Source organism: Canis lupus, chromosome 5, assembly GCF_011100685.1.
Source record: "Canis lupus familiaris isolate Mischka breed German Shepherd chromosome 5, alternate assembly UU_Cfam_GSD_1.0, whole genome shotgun sequence".
Lineage (NCBI taxonomy): Eukaryota > Metazoa > Chordata > Mammalia > Carnivora > Canidae > Canis > Canis lupus.
The window spans coordinates 70,544,042-70,562,015 of NC_049226.1; the positions used below are offsets into that span (position 1 = coordinate 70,544,042).

The 17,974-nt window shown below is 42.6% G+C and overlaps 1 long non-coding RNA gene across 1 annotated transcript; it reads right to left on the minus strand.

Annotated features, from left to right (window-relative positions):
* Window positions 1–16,335: 16,335 nt before the first annotated feature.
* Window positions 16,336–17,695, minus strand: LOC119876314. Its single transcript, XR_005360020.1, has 2 exons — window positions 17,486–17,695; window positions 16,336–16,648 (listed from the first exon to the last, which is right to left on the minus strand). It is a non-coding gene; the product is annotated as an uncharacterized LOC119876314 (long non-coding RNA).
* Window positions 17,696–17,974: the final 279 nt, after the last annotated feature.

A 17,974-nucleotide genomic window follows, 5' to 3' on the forward strand; every position in this document is an offset into this window, starting at 1 on the left:
ACTTTCAGCAACCTAGTTCAAACTCTTCGTTTGTAAGAAAATGTTTTTGACAATAGGATTTGTTCCCCAGAGTTTTGGTTATCCTACGAGGGCAGGGACAATGTCTGTTTTGTCATTTTTTTTTTAATCCAAAGAACACCAAGTGTCCTTTTCACCTGCCCCAATAAGTGTTTGTTGATTGACTGAATGTATTTGTCAGCCAAGTGACCTCACCTGAGATGATTAATTCTGTCGTCCCCTTTACCCCTTCCTGTATAACCTGTGGCTCCCAGCCCTCCCCAAAAATAACACAGGAGGCCCCAAGTAAAAATACAGATGCCAGTATTCAGTATAGGATTGTTAACTGCAGCCACCATGGAGTATATTAGAGCTCTAGATTTATTTCAGGTGCTCTCATCACAAAAGCAACTATGGGAGGAGATAATTAGCTTGAGTCTAGTAATCAGCTCATTTCTCGTATGTATATAAAATCCTTATACTGTACACCTTAAATATATACCATTTTTATTTTTTAAAAAGAAAATACAGAGAGGTGATATGAAGCAGAATAGCAGAAAGAGAAGCTTTAAGGGTAGTTGTTTCACCCAAGCAACCAGTAAACTAGGGGGAAAATGACCAGAAACCAACAATTTCTGAACTCTGTGTTATGCATATACTTACTACAATAAAAATTGTATGCAGACTCCAAACTCTTCCCTTGGCAGTTCTGATTCAGAAGGGTTGCGTGGGTTGGGAATGTGCACTCCAGGTTTTTCTTGCCTTCCAACGAGGAGGTGAGAAAATGCTGCCAGATTCTAGCCACGTGCTCCCTTTGCAAGATGCAAAGTGAGAGGCCCTGAACTCTCCTTGCTCTTCCCCTTGTACCGCTTTGTGACATGAGGTGCTCAGCACACCTGTGCTGAAGGAATAAAGGGGGAGATGGGACTCACAAAATGACTTGAGATTCAGGTGACCTCCCACCTTCTCCCTTTCTGCAGGTGCAGTTCTTGGTTGCCTGACAAGCACGCCACACCTCTGTGCTGTGTCCAGCCTACCTGGAACTGGCTGCTTTTGGCCAAAGGGCTGGTTCCGCAATCCATGCAGTTGGGCCAAGTTACCTAATCTTTTAGCACAAAATAGCCATTTGCTATTGAAAATCTAGGGGTGCCTGGGTGGCTCAGTTAAGAGTCTGCCTTCAGCTCAGGTCATGACCCTGGGGTCCTGAGATCGAGCCCCATGTCAGGCTCCCTGCTCAGAGGGAAGCCTGCTTCTCCCTCTCCCTCTGCCCCTCCACCCCACTCATGCTCTCTCTTGCTCACCCTCTTTCTCTCTCTCACTCAAATAAATAAATTGAATCTGAAATAAAGAAAGAAAGAAAGAAAGAAAGAAAGAAAGAAAGAAAGAAAGAAAGAAAGAAAGAAAGAAAGAAAGAAAGAAAGAAAGAAAGAAAGAAGAAAGAAAAAGAAAATATAAGCAGAGATGGAGTCAACTAGAAAGAAAAGAAAGAAAGAAAGAAGAAAGAAAGAAAGAAAAGAAAGAAAGAAAGAAGAAAGAAAGAAAGAAGAAAGAAAGAAAAAGAAAATATAAGCAGAGATGGAGTCAACTAGACCATGGCATTTCTGAGCTGTGCAAATTCCTAAGATGTTAACCCTCTATTTTAGAACTCGGTGCACCAGGAAAGATAGCTTTGTTTCTGAATCAAATAATTATGGCTGGGGCGAAACCTAACTCACAACAAAGAAATTACACATAGCAAAGTGACCCGGGTGAGTGTCTTTCAGCCAACAAGGGGTTTAGTGGCTGTAATTTGCAATGCTTATTTTTTTAACAGAGCTGGTTGAAGCATGCAAGCAATTAAAAAATTCTTCATTACTAATATGTAGGATTTTAATCCCAGTGAATATTCTAGATGTCTTTTCCTCCAGTGTTCCATGGAGCCTTGCTACAGATCTAAAAGTAAAATACTGTCTTGCCAGTACATATTTTAAATTTTTGTTATGAGAAGGAGTCGTGGTGCACCCATAAGCATCCCCTACGTGCTAGTGTCCTGAGTAGCTAATAGAGGTTTGAAGTGCTGCCCAGCTTTGAGGAGGAATTATTTGCTGTGTTGTTGGGACAATTATAACACCACCACTGAGTTGTGGTCAAGTAACTTCTATAGGGATTTTGCTTCTAGGTGTGTTCAACACTGGGATAATGATGGATATTACCTGCCACCCTCATTAATTAAGTTACTCAAAGATGGTCTTTTTTTCTTTTTAAGATTTTATTTATTTGTTTGACAGAGAGGAAGAGCATGAGCACAAGCAAGAGGAGTGGGAGCCTCCCTGCTAGGCAGGGAGCCTGATGCAGGACTCGATCCCAGGACCCTGGAATCATGACCTGAGCCAAAGGCAGATGCTTAACCAACTAAGTGCCCCCAAAGACAATCATTCTTAATAGTTAATTGCTCCTATTTGTTGACCGTTCACTATGTGTAAAACTGCCTGTATTTCTTAAGTTCATTTAGTTCTCTCAATGATTTTTAAAAGTAGATACATTTATTACCTCTAGGTTCCATGTGAGGAAATGGAGGTTTAGAGAGACGGAACAACTTGCCCAAGGTCCTTCATCTAGGAAGTGGCAAAGCTGGGATTTGAGCTATGTTCACTCGAACCCAGACACCAAACTCTTGCCTGCCATGCCTGCAACGTTTTTTATTGTTTTAGCATGGGCATGTATTCAAGGCCATATGTCACCCAACCACTATTTGCAATTAAAATACTATTTTATTTGTTGCAAAAAAACACATACCTGTACATCATGACTTGTGCTGCACAAACTCACAGTAAGTTCTATCAACAGGCAAAGCATTTTACCATATAAATGCACGCATAGTGGGGCTGGCATGTGTATGTGTATGTAGGTCAGTTAAGGAGTATGGCACATTAGAGCCTTAATAACCCATAGAACATCGTCTAAGAATAGTTGATTTGTTTTTGCTCCTAATCATAAACTGGCATTGGTCGTGCTGAACACGTGCTAATCTCCTCTCCCCAAGTAGCTTTTTAAATCCTATCTTGGGAGCAGAGCCCAAGGATCACCCTCTGCTGACTGACATTTGCCTCCTCTGCAGTCTTTTACACCATTCTGGGTACCTATGGAGCGTGAGCCTAATAAAAACCTGCCAAAGTAATGAAAATGCAAAAGCTCCCCTTCAATGATTAAATTCTCCAGAATTTAACAGAAACGTGAACCTTTTTCAAAGCCCTTCAGAGGGAAGGTTTCTATATGCCCTGGGAAGACCTGAGACCTTTGGCCCCAAGTGGAAAATAAGGATTTGGTGGTGGCTGTTCAAGGCATTTACTTGCACTGCCTTGGGTGGGATCCACCTTTTATTTTCAACGTGATTTAGAACCAATCCGCCACTCCTCTATAAGGTGGAGATAAGGCCTTTCCTACTCCTCTCGCAGGGGAGCTTGTGTCCGGAAGCGGCGTGGAGGCCCCTTTGTAGCCAGCAAAGCACCATGCACATAGATTCTCTTAACTAATAGCTGGGGAAGGTGGAAGGATGTTGGAGGGGGAGCCAGTGAGGTACAGAAATAGATGCAAACTCCTAGCTGAGTTTGAGGCACTTGAGTGGAATTCTCACTAAGCAATTAGCGATACAAGACTGGAATGTGAATACTGAATACTCAGAGAAGGTAGAAATGTTTCATTGATTCATTGCCTTATAATAGGTGCCAGTTTGTTTACTGTGGTTTCAATAAATACCTCAGTTCAGTGATGTTTTGAGCTTGAAAGTAAAGTTCTGGAGACTTTTTTTTTTAAGTAGGAGAGCAGATTACATTAGGTCAGAGAAAAAGCGGTAATCGGTGCCTGTCTGCTTTACATTTTGTTGTATTTAAACAATCACAATTGTGTGTCTTTGTTCTAAACTATGCAGGCTGAAAAACCAACTCAAAATGGAATATCAGTCAAGCTCTTAATTCTATATACTCAGAATACCCCTTTCGAGTTTTAAAAGTAACTATACAGGGACGCCTGGGTGGCTCAGTGGTTGAGCGTCTTCCTTTGGCTCAGAGATGGTCCTGGGTCCCGGAATCGAGTCCCACATCGGGGTCCTGGGTGGTACAGTCGGTTAAGTGTGACTCTTGGTTTCGGCTAAGGTCATGATCTGGGAGTTGTAGAATCGAGCCCCTCATTGGGCTCTGCACTCAGCAAGGGATTCTCTCTTCCTTTCCCTCCCCGCTGCCAACAGGCTTGTGCTCTCTCTCTCTCCCTTTCTCAAAAAGTGCATCATGATGATGTACTGATTATTCGTATATATTCCTTATTTGCTGACATAGGGCAGTGTGCCAGTATATAATGTGGTGACTACCTGTTGCAGTTTGGCCAGGACAGTTCCATTTATATTCTTGTAGTCTCATCCTAATTTTTAATAGTGCCCCCTTTCATTTATGAATGTGTCCCATTTCATATAATAAATCAAGTGGTCACCCTATACAAAAGGTGTGAACATTTTATAAAGAAATAAATATTTTTCCATAATATATGTACTAGAAGCTATTATTGAGTGGGTTTTAAGGGCAAAAAATCATTTTGTACATGTACAGTGGAATCTAGTAGGAAATCCTAAATTCTGAGCATGCAGCAACATTCTACCAATCCTGAAATATCGGTATAAAATTCCCTGGTTAGAGGAAATTTTATGTATATGTGTCTGTCCGTGATTCTTTGATGTAGCTAGCTGCGAAACACATTTACTGGTGGAAGAGAAGGTAATTTGACGTGTGGGAGTGTACAAGCAAACTCTGGCACTGTATTTCATTGAGTACTGGGAACTAAGAAAGCAAGCCACAATGCAAAATATATTTGGAGGAAGTTTTCTGCAGTACAGGCAAAATAAAGCAAATCTCGGTAAAACTTGGTAAAGTCATGTAGCAAGCTATACCTCATCTGAATAAATTGCTCTGCCAGTAGCCATTGTGCATGTAGAAAAATAAATATTTCAGTAAATATTGGTACAAATTATGCAGCACAATGATACACTTGAAAGAATTCCATATCAACCTTGTGAATGCAGTAAAATAAACTATTTTGCAGAATACTGTAGGAGGCAAGCAACAAGGAAAACATTTCAGTGAATTCAAATGGAACTTGATAGTTCAGTAAATAAAGCAACACGATTCCGAAAGTATTTGTGAAATGCATCATAAATGTTTTACTCTTCATTTTCTCAGAACCTAAAGAGCCATCTGTACTCCCTGAGTATAGGTAATTCTCCCTATAATTGGCCATCATTGCATTGGTAGTAGAGTCAACAGTAGCTTCAAAAGATGCATTGTCCTTCTCAATAGCATGGTGGTTATTCCAGTGATTCCACTAGATCTCAAACTTGGGAAACGTAAGAGGCCTGACGCTCCCCAGACGTGCAAAGAGCTCTTGTTCTAGGCGCTTGTGAGAACCTTACTCCCTATCTGTGGTTGTGCTCCATCCAACTCTCCCACCTCCCCATCAAAGTCCCCAGTGTGACTCCTAGGGTGAGGTCTGGGAGTTGGGAGGTCTAATGCCCGATTGCCTTCCTGCCCCCACCCTGGACACACACATTGGGCTGAACCAGGCTCCTAGGGAGAAGCCACAGCAGGTCAGCTTGCCTTTGTTTTGCGGCACCGCTGACTTCAACGTGTGATGCTTTTTGATACCATGGCGGCATGGAATGGGTGGTCTCTAGGACCCTAAGTGAAGTAGATCTACGTAATCCTTCTTAGTTAGGAGCCCCATGGTATGCCATGGTGTGCATACCCTCTGTGGATGGAGCCATTGCCTTGGCGGTGCTTATTCAGCTTTGCACTTTGCCACTTCATCAAACTGCACGGCTGTGAAGGCTCTCGTACACATCTCCAAATGAGTCTCGACGGTAGACACCCAGAAGTGGAACTGAAATTCTAATAGATTCTTTCATGTCAGATATGCATGTAGCTGCTCATTTAAAAAACTATCTCAGAGTAGCTTAAAGAAGCAGGGGTGGGTGGTTCTCACGCCTGCAAGGAGTCCAGAAGTCAGCAGGTGTAGGATGGTGACCTCAGGGACCAGGCCCCATCTTCCCACACTTCATTCTAATGATTCTTGCTGAGTGATTCTTGCACTTCTAAGTGTCATTATAGGCAAGAAGGAGAGAGAAGATAAACAAGGTCAAAGGGAATGCCAAATTCTGTTCCTTTTAAAAAGTCTTCCAGAAAGCCTATTCAGTGGCTTGTTTTTACACACCCTGGCCAGAATGGAGACCTCATAGCTATGCCTAGACCAACACTGGAAGGTGGTGTGTGTGTGTGGCTGGGGGGGAGGGGGGGGCGGTGTGGTTGGCCACCTAGTTCACTTGTTTTCTGAAGTGGCCACACAAGCCAGAGTTGCTAGCTCCCTAAAACCATTGTCACAATATCCTCACCTTTGAATTTTTGCCAACCTGATGAGTAAAACATGGTTTATTGTTATTTTTTTGATTTTACAGTTCTGTGATTGCTACTAAAGATAGCATTTTGTGAGGTACTCATTAGACCTTGGGTTTTGCAGGTGAGTTACATGGTCCTAGTTTTTCCCACTCCTCTGTCAGGTTGCTCATTGTTGTATGGATTTGTAGGATGTATTCTGGGTGATAGATTTTACCAGATGAGACTTGGGTAGGTTCTTGAACACTTGCCTTTTAATTTTGTTCTCGTTGTCTTTTTAGTTATGCAGTACTTCTAATTTAGATGCTCATCCATCTTTTGGTGGTTTTTTCTTTTGATGTTTGCAAAAGTCCCATTCCAAAGGGGGAAAATAAAACCCGAGTTTTTTTTTTTTTTTTTTTGGTAATTTTAAAGTTCTGGTTTTTACCACCCACCCACCCCCACTTTTATCTGGTATTTAGTTTTATGGTGTGTAGTAAATCTGTAACTTGGGGTTTTCTAAATGACCAAGTCTCTCAACATAATTGGATTACTCATCCTACTAAACTCTCTGCCCTTCCTCTACTCTTCTCTCCCCTCCTCTCATCTCCCCCTCCTCCTGGGTCCCTCTCACCCCTCCCTCAAGTTGATCTATTCGGATCTTTTACTGTGGAGATAACATAGTTTCAGTTATTATGGATTTATAAGGTCTTCTGTATTTGCTAAGACATAGGTCCCCCTTTTGATTTCTTTTCAAAATTGCCAGGCTATTATATACATTATTCATGTGACTTTTGAAATCAGCTTATAAGATTCTATGAAAATCCTCCCTTCAGTTCTGTTTCTTGCTCACAGACCTGGGCACTCCACTTGGGGCCACCTGCAGCCCTGTCCTGCCCCAGGTTGTCCCTGCTGACCACCTCTTGGGTACTCAGGGCACAGCAGGCATACCTTCCATTATCAGGTCTGAAAACTCGGAGTGGGCAGTTGTAAATAAATGCCTTGTGGCTTTTGTTGTGAACCCTTAAGGAAATCCAAATACAAATGGACCCCTGTGGTTCAAACTCCAGATGTTCAAGGGTCAGCTGTAGTTCTCTCACTCCTCCCCCCATGGCTTGGTCGATATTTGTAAATATGCTTAAACAAAAGCTGTACCCTCCACGTGCAGAGTTCAGGTGTGTTTGTAGTGTTTGTAGGAACATGCGTGTGCTCTTGATCAAACTTGTGACTTATATTATCCAGATTCCCTTTGTTCTTACTTTGTCACTTGAAGTTCTAATTTTCTAAGAGAGGACTCTTTGTCCCTAACTACAATTGTAAACTTGCTTTTCTCCTCCAATCATCTGCTTTATGTTTTTCAGAGCTATAGGCTGTGAGAAGCATCAGAGTTTGTGTCTATTGCAGTTTGTTGGGGCAATGTTCTTGTGACTGATGTAAAATGTTACGATTAAATGCCTTGCATTGCAATGCATCTGCTATTAAGCTACTCCAGCTGTGTTTTTATTAGAATTTTCCTGGTACATCTTTTTTATATAACTTTACTTTTCTTTCCTTTTTTTGAAATAAAATTGAAAAAAAAAAAAAAGAGAGGTGCTCCTGGGTGGCTCAGTGGTTGAGCAGCTGCCTTTGGCTCAGGTTATGATCCTGGGATCCTGGGATTGAGTCCCACATCTGGCTCCCCCCAGGGAGTCTGCTTCTCCCTCTGCCTATGTCTCTGCCTCTCTCTGTGTATCTCTCATAGTAAATAAATAAAATCTTAGGGGAAAAATGAGAAAAATAGATGCAAAATGAACAAACCTAAAAAAATTTTTTGAATATTTATTTTAGAAAGAGAGCTAGAGTGCATGTGTATAGGGGGCGGGGGGGCGGGCAGGAGGAGAGGGAGAGAGAATCCCAAGCAGACTGTGTGCTGAGCACCAAGTACACGACGACACAGGGCTCCATCCCAGGACCCACCCTGAGATCACGCCCTGAGCCCAAACTGAGAGTGGGAGGCTCACCCGACTGAGACACCCAGATGCTCCTTTAAAAATTTTAAAGAGCAGGGAAGAGTTTTATTTGAACCCAAGTTAGGACAACTGCCTGGGGTACACATCTTCACAAAGAAGAGAGTGCACTAGGGATGGAACTTTCTTTTGATGGAAAGTTATATATGTTTTGTTTTTTTTAAGATTTTATTTATTTGACAGAGCACAACAGGGTGAGCAGCAGAGGGAGAGGGAGTAGCAGGCTCTCTGCTGAGCAGGGAGCCGGATGTGGGGCTCAATCCCAGGACCTCAGGATCATGCTCTGAGCAGAAGACAGATGGTTAACCAACTGAGCCACCAGATGTCCCTTGTTTTGTTTTACATAAAGAGTTACAAATCATCATGAGGAAGGACATTCCAGAAAGTTGCCAGGGAGGGGTCGGGTGTGTGTGTGTTTATATTTGGAATGCTCCTTTTCGGTTATTATTTTTTAACATGTGCTCATGGCAGAAATAGAGCCCATACTTTGAGGTTTTGCTGAATCATTTGGACCCAGGTAAATATTAAAGTATAGCTTGCCTGACCCCAGGAGCAGGACTCACAAATGTTAAAAGTTGAAAATTTCCTTTCTCCTATAATGGCATTTTCTCACTCCCCAGAAATATTAGCTGCTAACATTTTGTACTAGTTCTTTTGGTCTTCATCTCCGTTGGTCTCTCTTCTGACTCCTCTTCTCCCCTCACCCTCCCCAGGCCCTCTCCCTCATTTATTTTTCATTATTACTATTCTTCTGTGTAAGTGTTCCCCCATGGGCCAGAAAGATGGGATATGCCTGGATCCAGTTGTGGCAGAGCAAGCCCACTGTTACCTTGTGCCAAGCAGAGCAAGACTTTCAGTGTTTCAAAGAGAAATAATGTCTACGACTGAGCTAAACTGTCCCTATCTCTGTCACATCACCTTTGCCTTCCCCCTGACTCCATCGTTGACTTTTAGATGCTCTTTTCAATCTGTTTTTATGCTTTTACCTGCCCATCTGTATGCCTGCTACAAGCAATATAGCATGCGGTTTGTGTCTGGTCTTTAGAATGTGTGTAATATATGGTATCACTGGATGTGCATTGCTCTGCGTGTTGCGCTCCTCAAATAGTGTGTAAATGTGTCAGTGTGATGCATCCGTGCTCTGCCACACTGATTCACCCTCCATACTATCCCATCTTACAGATTTCCTACATTTTCCTCTATGTCCTTCTACCAATTAATTCCATTTTTTCCTTCGCTACATCCATGTGTTTTTAGCTTTTCACTCAGCTTGTGAGATCCATCCATGTTGTTATGTGTTGTCATAGCTCAGTCATTTGTCATCACTGTATCTGCTCCATTGTGTAAACACATACAGTTTACCAGTTCTGCAGTAGATGGACAAGAAGACTCTTCTGTGTTTGATCGTTGTGAATAGCAGTACTGCGGACTCTGGTACGTGCCTTGTGGTGTGCAATGTGCATGCATTTCAGTTAGGTATATATTTAGGAGTGGAACTGCTGGGTCATAGGGTATACATATGGTTAACTCAGTAGAGAATGTCAGATATCTTTATAATTTTATACAATTTATACAACAAGCAATGTGCCAGCTGCTCTGCATTCTTGCCAACAGTTGGTAGTATTATTAGGCTTTAAATTTTTTCCTAAAAATTGTGTAGCAGAATTTTATTGTGGATTTAACTTACCTTCCTCTTACGAATAATGAGTGAGCATCTTTTCATACACTTATCAGCCATTTGGATATCCTCTCGTAAGTTGCTTATTCATGAAACTTGCCCTTTTTTGAATGAATTGTCTCTTGCCTATTGATTTGGAAGGAGGGAGCCCTATTTTGACCAAAGCTCTTTGTCAGATATGTTATTGCTAATACCTTCTCCCACCCTGCAGCTTGCCTTTTTGCTCTTCTGATTGCATCTCTCGATAAACACCGGTGGTGGACTTTAGTGGAGTCTAATTTAGCAGTCTTCCTTGAGGGGTGGTACTTCTGCTGTTTGTTAAAGGAGCTTTTCTCTACTCCACGGTAGTAAATACCTTCTTGAAATGTTACTGTTTTATCTTCTATTTTTGATCCATAATCTTAACTGGACTAGGCTTTTGTGTGTGGTGTAAGGTGGGGGTTAGATTTCATGTCCATTGGTGATACTGATAAAAGCTCACTTAATAGATACAAAACTGGCAAAGTAGTTGATAGCCCGGCAATCAACACTTGACTCTCTCCTGGACATAATTTGCATATCTGGGGACAAGAATCATCTTGATTTACAATGATAAGTGTAGAATCAGATGATCTGGAAATCTGATAGTGTATGTTATGTATTGTTCTTTGAATTATTCTTTGACCCAGTTGCAACATTTTACTGGTTCCCTTGTTAATGAGTTAAATTTTTTGACACGTGTTCATTTTGTATCTTTAGAGAGTTCTAACTTTATCCATTAAAAAAGATAGGCTAGCAGTTCTAATATTCTTTGCCTTTGCTTTTTGCTACTCCTTGTTTATCTTCTAAATAATGGGGTTTGTCATAGGCTGTTTTGGTCGCTAGTGACTAATCCAATCAGTGGCTGAGGGTTAGGGGTGGGACAGTCCTAGGATACACAACGTGGCTTCCGGTTCACCAGGCACTGTTGGCAAGAAAATACAACGACTGATAATTCTAGCATGTCCTATCACTTAGTTGAGAAATAAAAGTGCGTATAATAACCTCATTGCCCCTCTAGCACCAAATAATCTTCCAAAGATTGACAAACTGAAGAGAGTCACGTATTCATCGTGTAAACTCAGGTTGTTGTTGTTTTTTTTTAAGAATTTATTTATTTATTCATGACAGACAGAGAGAGGCAGAGACATAGAGGGAGAGGCAGGCTTCTCCCAGGGACTTGATCTTGGGACAGGGATCATGCCTTGAGCCAAAGGCAGACGCTCAACCGCTGAGCCACCCAGGTTTCCCTGAAGTCCGGTTTTTAAATTGAGTGACTTTTTCTTGAAAGGAAGATAGATCAGTAACCTAGAAGAAAAGTGTAAGGCGATAGAAAAACACATTTTAGGAGCACCTGGGTGGCTCAGTGGTTGAGAGTCTACCTTCGGCTCAGGTCATGATCCCAGGGTCCTGGGATCGAGTCCCCCATCGGGCTCTCCGCAGGGAGACTGCTTCTCCCTCTGTGTCTCTGCCTCTCTGTATCTCTCATGAATAAATGAATAAAATCTTTTAAAAACCCCTGACAATTTACTACTGTTATTTTTTACAGCGTGCAAGCAGGGGTGGAGGGGTGCAAAGTGGATAGAGAGAATCTTAGGCAGGCTCCATGCCCAGCATAGAGCCCAATCCAATGTTTGATCTCAGGACCCCTGAGATCATGACCTGAGTTGAAATCAAGAGTTGCTCTCTTAACTGACTGAGCCACCCAGGCGCCCAAAACACACATTGTAAGAAAAGAATTGTAACTGTACCTTTCTCACAGCTGAAGTATTTATTGTTTTATATGGGAGCAAAAAAAAAAGAAAAAAAACAACAATGACACAATAATTCGGGGCAGATTGCTGTATTTAGACCAAATCTTTATTTTTTAAAAATGTGATACAGCCATTTAATTTTTACATTAACAGTAGTCAATATTTGTGTGACTCATTCACATGATTTTCTGTGTACAAGCACACAGTTTATATAAAAAATAAATTAAGCTTTAATAATGAAACACAGGTTTACAAATGCAGCTTTTTAAAGTCTACTGAAAAATAAGAAATGTAGAAATTTCTGAGAGACAAGATTATTGCAGAATCTGGTTCTTCAAGAAGAAAATATTTCAGAAAGGACAAAACCTGAGAGAAATCACAGAGTGTTTTTCAAGTGCCAATTTTGTCATCCTGCATATTTCTTAAACTACTTTATTAACTTTCCATTGGCCAGAGTATGGCTTTTTAGGGTGGTCTCCAAAAAAGTTAGCAGCCACCCAAGTTGAAAGTTAACTTAATTTTTTTAAGTACACTTCATACCCAGCATGGTGCCCAATGTGGGGCTTGAACTCACAACCCCGAGATTAAGACCTGAACTGAGATGAGTTGGATGCTAAACTGACTGAGCCACGTAGGTGCCATGAAAACTAACTTTATTCATTTTAAATTTGCTAAAAGGGCTGAGGCCTCTTTTAGCCATCCTTCTCAGATCCAAGTGCAACTCATCACTTAGCAGCCGTACATCAGCCACCTTAAAATTTAACGTTCCGAGACCTCTTTGGTGAATTTTGAAAATCTGAGTATTCCCCTGCACATTTTTAAACTGATATCTAAAATTTTTCATCGTAAATAGTTGGGAAGAATTCAAGTTGCCAGCATGTTGGAGATAATGCATCTTTAAATAAAATGGTTACATTCCTCTTTAAGTCGAGCCTAGAGGTGCTAAATACAATAGCTGATAGACACTATCACCTGTTCAAAAATTACAGGAATAAGGCAATTTTTGATGATAGGAAATACCACCCTTTTTTGTTTTACTCCTTGAATGTGTGTTTTTACTCTACTTTCCTTCAAAATTTTAGCCTATTGATGTTCGGCTTTTATATTGTTTGTTTGCATATTTTATCACATTTCTATAATAGCCAATAAATCATTAGGCTTTATGTATTTGAAACTTCTGGATTGCATTTGATCAATAAGCTAATATAGTGCAAATTTTAATAATTAAACATACTAAAATTTCATTGGCAATGTATCACTCAGTGTGTTGAAGAAAGCTTTCCCCCCACTTCATGTCTTCGTGTTATTTCATGTCTCTGTAGATACATGTTACCCTTGTTAGAATGGCCACGGTATCCATCCTATTCTCCCTCTGCAATTTTATGTATGAAAAGTGTTGCTGATCTTTGTTCGCCTAGATAAGGAGATGGTAACAGAGTTTTTGTGATAGCAGGATAGCTGAATTCTCCTAAGTCCTTCAGAAGTTACAGGCTAAAATGCTGAGAAATCTCGGGTGTTACTTCAACTTTATTGGAATCAAAGGAATTGAGAGCCACCCGAATGGCAGGATTTGTACCTGATTTGTACCTGAAGAGGCTTTCACTTCCCAAGCACTTGTATTTTAAATTTTATACCTTGAGTCACGCTCTATAGTTTAAAACTCACTATGAGGAAAGAGCTTGTTCTTTTGTAAGGGGAGAAAAAAGCATTTTCTGAGGCAGATGAACCTTAAAGAGTATAAATAGGAAGGTAAGGATCTGAAAATTGATCCCCTAAAATTATTTGAGCCTGTATATTCCTTGGAAAGCTGTGGTAGACAGGGTAAGGCTGGCCCAATCTGAAGATCATTGGCCTTGGTGACTTAAATTTAGATCTTATTTAAGTCACAAAATATGTCAATTATTAGATTTTGTTGCCTGGCTTCCTTTAAATTTGGAATCTCTACACCAACATGGGCTCAAACTCATGACCCCGAGATCAAGAGCTGCTTGCTCTTGCAGCTGAGGCAGCCATGCACCCCTGTGGCTGTCTGCTTAAGAGAGCAGCTGCCCTCAAATGTGTTCCACTGCACACTAGCCCCGTGAGATAGACATCCCTTGGCTCAAATGACTCAGGTCTAATTTGGGAAATGTAATATTCTACACCTCTCTTAACCGTGCACATTAGGATATCCAAGCTTCACAGCAGAGAAATTATTTAACTTCGTACAACCTGAATTTCCCAAACTTCAATGATCTAACCAGTGTCTAACCTCCTTTTATTTTTCCATGGGATAAAACATAGTCTAAATGATATACCTAGAGAAAAGTGTAACACGTACACAGCCATGGTTTGGATCCGCTATGCTGTTGCCATCTCTCAAGATGTCCCTATCACTATTCTGCGTGACCTGAATTGTGCTTATTTCATGACTGTTACACCACAATCTCAGCTAGATATATCTAGGTTGTGTGGCATCCGGGCAGACTATGGGAAGAGTAGCAACATCACCTGTGCCTTTCACTTTCCCTCTGTTTTTCCTGAGAGAATCCTAGTACCACCTTCTCTGTTAATGTGTTACTCTATTAAGGAGAGAATGGATGAGCCAAAGCAAATACTCTCTAATGGTGGATTCAAATCACTGTAGCACTTAGGAGAAGGAGACAGTTTTAGGGTAAGAGTTCTTCCCAGCACCATTTATAGTATAACCCCCACCATCCCCCTGCATTTTTGCTGCATAGGTGCGGCTGGGCAGAGATTTCACATAGTAGCAGCTGAAAAGATGGTTTTTTTTTCCTTCTATGCCACACTGTCTTAATTTGACACACTAGCAGAAAGTCCATTTTAAGCAGAAAGGGGATCCAGGCCTTTACTTAGCTCTTTGACTTTAAAATGAAGTGAAGTGGGGAGGTTTATGTCTTTTGCTCACTCCTGAGCTGAAAACGGGGGGAATGACAGCAGCACCTGAGCTCTATGGTGTAGAGGTCATGATGGAGGCAAAAGAAGTCTGGGTGAGGGTGCAATTATTAGGCTCCGGTGGCCACCTGGCCAATGGCGAATGGGGCACTGGGTAGAGAGTCTGCAAATTCCTTCCCTGCAGCACTCCCCTCCGTGTCTTTGCATCTCACCTCTATTCAAAGTTGCTTTGGACATTTGCTACCATCAGGAATATTCTTCACTTTAGTTGCTGACTGCAAAATAAGATAGCAACTCCAGTTTGAAGAATAAATATCACAAGATAACAGCTCCGCCTCATCAGACTGCTGTTACCTATACTCCAGGCTTTAAGGAAAGTAAAATGCATTTCTTTCAGGAGCATGGGGATAGATAAATTCCAGAACAGTAAGCTTGGCTTTTTTTTTCCCCCTAAAAAAACTTTTTTTTTTTTTTTTTTTACATCATGCCCCTGACCTCGGGCACAGTACTTGATGTATAGAGGTGCTTAAAACTTCTGTGGAATGCAAGCATAAGGTCTTTTGAACACACACAAAGCCTGGCTGGTTTTCATGTACTTCCCAGTACATGCAGGCTAAGTCCAGGGTAACTAGGGAAGGGCTGAATGCGTGTCTACTATCCAGTTCCAACCAGTAAATCCACCAGGTTAACTGCTAGTTGGTCCTCCTGACATGATCGTATTTTTTTCTCACCATTACCCGACCCCCCACCACACACCCAAATCCATTCTCAATTCCCTCTGACCAAGTTGTGACTCTACTGAGTCATACTCTCCACCTCCAAACTATCCTTGCCTTTAAGAAGCCTTATTAAATCATCACACTGTATGAAGCATTCAATCGTATCAATATCAAGATGTAGACGAGTATCATCTTGTCCTAGGTGGGTCTGCCTCTCTGGCGATGGCTGGAGGTAGGTTTTTTTCTGTAGTTTGCTAAGACTTAAGGCTTAGCTCAGTGCTCCAGAAAATGGGATAACCCCAGAGGGCTAAACTGTGATCATCTTTTTAAGTTGGTAAATGACCTCTGGTCTATGGAGAGTTGCAGACACGGGGCCTCTCCAGCAGTCATGTGGCCAGCTCACAAGTGGGCAGAGATGGGGGGCGGTGAGAAGTGGGCTGAGCCTTCCCAGTGGGTCTCTGGCCTCTCTGACAGACTTCTAAATCAAAGTGGCCCTCACCCCAATAACTCCAGTCACAGAGTAAGTCTCCATCGTCGACTGGAAAGTTGTCCTACTGAACAGAGATTCCGTTCCTCAACCACCTTTGAGGCACAGGCTGCAGGTCTGTCTAGACAGCCAGCTGGCCAGTGGTGGCACCCATGGAGCAAAGCCTGGCACACGGGGCAGCTGGGGGCAGGGCTCCTCTTTGGGCCCTGGTGAAATCCGATGGCCTTAATTGTGGAATCGTTTGCCTTTTGGTAAAAATCCTTTTCAGAATCTAATGAATTAGTTCCTTACATATGGGGCTCATCCTCCGTGGAAGTCAGATACCTGGGTCTTTAGAGGCTGGAAAAGGAATGCTGTTCACTGTACGGGTCAAGCACAGGAGGGTTAACTCATCAAGATTTTCACTGCTTTTATTAAGGAGGTTTGGAACATATTTTTATGATCCTCTATAGAAAATATAAGTTAAGAAATTGTCCAAGATGAAAAAAATTAGGAAATAACCCCAACTCATGCCAGTCAGATCTTCAGAAATGTCATCTTGATGCCAGTATTGCAGAGAGGATGACCTCACGGATGAGCATGTATCCAGGGTCTGAAGAGAGGACTTTCTCCTATACACAGACACACACGCGTGGGACACCCCGACACATGTACCCCAGCTTCTAGGAGTAAAACCTGCTGTTGCTGACTCGCTTCTCTCTCAACCTGCAACAAAACAGATTTCACCATCATGAGTTAGGCTCAGACATGGGCCATGTGCCGAATAGTATAAACTTCATCCACTCTCTGCAGGGTCTTCGTGGCTGGGTGGTAGAGGGCTGATGGTTGGCCAAGTGGGCTCCTCCTGGCAAGACATGGAACCTCTCTGAATCTGTTTCCTCACTGGGCATTGCACTGGGGTCACTGCTGCTCTGCAGGCTGCAGTGTGGATGAAATGAACATATGGGTAAGGAGTCTACATGGTTTCCCACTGGAGTCTGCTCTGGCGGTTCAGGGCAGTTCTGTTGAGCAGGATTATCTGGCACACTGCAGGACACTAGGCAGGCGTGGCTGTCCACCCCTCCCCGGCACCCCACATTACTTCTGCAGTACAACCAGAAGCATCCCTTGCGGGTGAGGAAGGTGAGGTCTGCCCCAATCCAGAACCACTGGATGGGGGAACCTGAGCAGGCTCTTTAGAAGGTAGTGCTCTTGGGACACCTGGGTGGCTCAGTGGTTGAGCATCTGCCTTTGACTCAGGGCACGACCCCAGGTCCGGGGATCAAGTCCCACATCAGGCTCCCGGGGGCCCAACATTACTGCCTGCAGGAGCGAGACCTGGGCATTTTTTAAAAAGATTTTATTTATTTATTCATGAGAGACACAGAGAGAGAGGCAGAGACACAGGCAGAGGGAGAAACAGGCTCCATGCAGGGAGCCCGATGCGGGACTCAATCCTGGATCACGCCCTGAGCCAAAGGCAGACGCTCAACCGCTGAGCCACGCAGGCGTCCCTAGAGACCTGGGCATTTGCAGGGGACGCAGGAGTGGGGAGCAGCCTACCTCCGGTTGCACTTCTCCTGGTACAGCTGGAGCTGGTTCTCGTTGACATTGAACTCTTTAACGAGGGCATCCCGGTTGGCGTTGCGCAAGTTCTGGTGTGTGTCGTACAGAAAGAGCTGATTGTTGAGCTCTTCCTGCCGCCTTCGCAGCTGGCGACAGGAGGAATAAAGTTCCTCTTCGCTCTCCTGGAGGGGAGAAAAGCACCAGGAGGGGACCGTGTGGGACTCTGTCCCTTCACAGAGTGAGTGAGGGGAGCGGGGAGAGTTTTGCAACTGGGATTATCCCCCAAAACACAGGGCCCATTTTAACCAAAGCTAAAACTCAGTTATTTACTCCACTGAAAGCAAGCGATCTGAAAAACTCTTGTTCACAATAAAGGGTGGCCTTATGGAGAAACACTGAGATAACTGCATTGCCCACTGATCCTAATGCCTAAATCTGGGTTTTCATTCTCCATCACCTTCTAGTCCTTACCCAAATGCAAAGGGT